This window comes from Diceros bicornis, chromosome 5 (genome assembly GCF_020826845.1).
Source record: "Diceros bicornis minor isolate mBicDic1 chromosome 5, mDicBic1.mat.cur, whole genome shotgun sequence".
Lineage (NCBI taxonomy): Eukaryota > Metazoa > Chordata > Mammalia > Perissodactyla > Rhinocerotidae > Diceros > Diceros bicornis.
This window is the reverse complement of record NC_080744.1, coordinates 63,887,833-63,890,855: the sequence shown is the minus strand read 5'-3', so window position 1 is coordinate 63,890,855 and position 3,023 is coordinate 63,887,833. Positions and strand designations below refer to the sequence as shown.

At 41.7% G+C, this 3,023-nt stretch overlaps 1 pseudogene; it reads right to left on the bottom strand.

Moving 5' to 3' along the window:
* Positions 1-666: 666 nt before the first annotated feature.
* LOC131405423 (etoposide-induced protein 2.4 homolog) lies at positions 667-1,492 on the bottom strand (annotated as a pseudogene).
* Between the last annotated feature and the right edge of the window lie 1,531 nt (positions 1,493-3,023).

Here is a 3,023-nt window from a genome sequence, read left to right as displayed (position 1 = left end):
TTTTTTAACCTCAGACCTTCTTTCAAAATCTACCTATTGACATGGTTCCAGAAGGTGCAGGTTGAGGAATGCTATTCTAGCAGGGTGTCTCCTGTGGGGCCAGAGAAACAGTGTCATTGAATTGAAATCACGTCACAGAATTTGGGTTCTGGGGCTGGCTCTGTTGCTATGCTCCTCTGTGGCCTTGAGCAGGTCATTTTCTCCTCAGGGCCTCAGTTTCTCATCTGTAAAACGGGTACACAAATCCCTACCTCTCTTACAAGGTTGTGGGAGACTCAGTCAAGAAGCATTTCTGGTCCCGCTTGTGCTAGGTGCTAGTGGGGAGAGAGGCAGGTAGGAGAAGAAGTCCAGTTGGAAGAGGCACAACTGGAAAAGGTATGCTTTCCCACGGGTCTTTGCTTCATTGGTGCTGATAATGAATAAAGGAAAGAGGCTACAGGGCCGGCCCCGTGGCTTAGCGGTTAAATGCGCGCGCTCTGCTGCTGGCGGCCCGGGTTCGGATCCCGGGCGTGCACCGATGCACCGCTTCTCCATCCATGCTGAGGCCGCGTCCCACATACAGCAACTAGAAGGATGTGCAGCTATGACATACAACTATCTACTGGGGCTTTGGGGGGGACAAAAGAGATAAATAAAATCTTTAAAAAAAAAGGAAAGAGGCTAGAGAAGAGGCAGCCACGGATAATGCACGAGGACTGCATTGCTGTGAGGAAAGCCAAGGGCAAACTAAACCCAAAGTAGTGAGGCCAATTCCTTTCTATGTTTGACAACTGCTGGTGCATTTCAATTCCTTCATTAAACTAACGATATTCGAAGCAGTATAGTGAGTAGAGAAGGGACATACGTAGGAGGAGACTAACCAGTTGACCAACAAGATGGCTGGGAAAGAGACTCACGAATGTTCCCTGAATGAGGAAAAGAGCCTACAGCAAAAGGCTGCCGAGCACGTCAGCAATTATTTTGCTGACACTAGGGAATGGGTGAGGCTTCCTCTCTGATAGCTCAAATGCCGCCGGATCAGCTATGTCCTGAAACCAGACGGCATTCACAACTTTGCTAAGTACAAACAGGGGCAGCACCCAAAGAGCACTGAAAATTGATGGGAGGAAGAATTCCAGCCACGACCAAACGTCGCCATGTAGTGATGGATCACTAATAATCTGGGCTGTTACTGACTGAAGCACAGGAATAAACACTCGATAAGACAAGAGAAGACTGAACCAGGATACGCCACCATGCCAAGCACAGCACTGGAAAATTCTGCTAAGGATACGTGGCTCACTCTCTTGCGTCCTCTCTACGCTCTGGGCTCTCCTCTGGGCCAGGACACTACTCGCCCTTCTTCGACGCTGCTCCTCTCACGTTTGCTGAATTCGAGCATCTAGATTTGAGATGGCACAAATTCCCCAGATGGAGTCTGAGATTCCCCTGGCAAGGTGCTGGAGAAAGGTTTTGACGCTGTCAGCCATCTCTTCACCACCCCAGCTACCAACTACACAGAGGAGAGAGAAGTGTCCCAAAATCTTTCATCATGAACGACCCGGCACCTCCAACGCCCCAGCTCCAGCCCGGCAGGCCCCTCACCCACCGCGGGCCGGCTCGGCTCCTCACTCCCACCTGGGTGCTCCCAGGGCCGGGGCCGCTGAGCTCGTACTGGGCATGCCCGGGCCCCATAGGATTATTTTAAAAGAAATAGTAAAGGGATTTAATAAAATGCTACATAAAGATCTCATTTAAAAAATTCTTTTAAGTAAACTAGAAATGACATGATTTAAAAAAAAAAGGCTTTCTCAAATCAAACAGCCAACACGATACCTACTAATGAAAAAATAGAAGTATTCCATCAAAATCAGGAAAAAGGCTATGATCCCTAAAACACTGCCATTATTTAACTCTGTTCTGTGGGCCCTGGCACATACAATAAGACATGAAAAGATATAAGTAATGTAGCTATTGGAAGGGAGGAGATATAATTATCAGAGGGTAGAATGGCCCACCTAAAAACTCCTCAAAAAAAAAAAACAAACCTGAAAACCTATTAGAACTAATAATACTCAAATCACTGTTAAATATTTTAAGTTGCTTTTTCTATGGACCAAAAAGAACCAGAAAGCTTATAACATTTGGAAAACAAGATCCCATTCACAATAGCCACAAATATTATAAATGTGAATTATCTTAAAAATAAATGTGTAAGACAACAGGAAGAAATGAGACAACAGCTCAGAGATATAAAGACCTGAATAAATGAGAGCTACAGCATATTCCCAGAGCAGAAGACTTACATATTATAATGATGCTTATTCTTCCCCAAATTGATTTATGTTTAATGTAATGTTTTTTAAAAAACTATGGAATCTAGGCCTTGATCAAGTTATTCTAAAATTTCTAAATTATTTTAAATTTCATCTGGGAAAATAAAGAAGCAAGGCTAGCCAAGAAGATTTTAAGAATTAAGTGTAATGAAAGGAAACTTTTCCTACAAAAAATGCAATGTATTACAAAGTCATAATCATTATAAAACAGTATGATCATAGCATGAGAATTACTAGATAAAAATACGTCTATGGAAGAAAAAAATACCTTGAATGCAGACCTTAGGATATAAATGTGCTTGGTTCATAAATAAAGTCAGGAGATGATAAGGTGGTAATTCCCATCAGCAGGGTAAGGAAAAATTACAGATTTAACCGGCGCTGAGGCAACTGGTTAACTAGTTAGAAAATTAAATAAATTCAGATCTTTTCATCATACTCAATGCCAAAATAAATTACAGAAGATTAAAGAGCCAAACACAAGAAGCAAAGCCATTAAAATCTAGATGAAAATGATGATAAATATTTATCAAGGGAACAAAAAAACCTCTGGAAGCATAAAAATATGCAAGTAAAAAGATAAACAAAAATTAATACATTTGACCTAAGAAAAACTGAAATCTTCCAAACTCTCAGAAACATTATAAACAAAACTAAAAAGGTTCATCACAAACTTGAAAACATTTGTAATAAATAAGACAGAAGGGC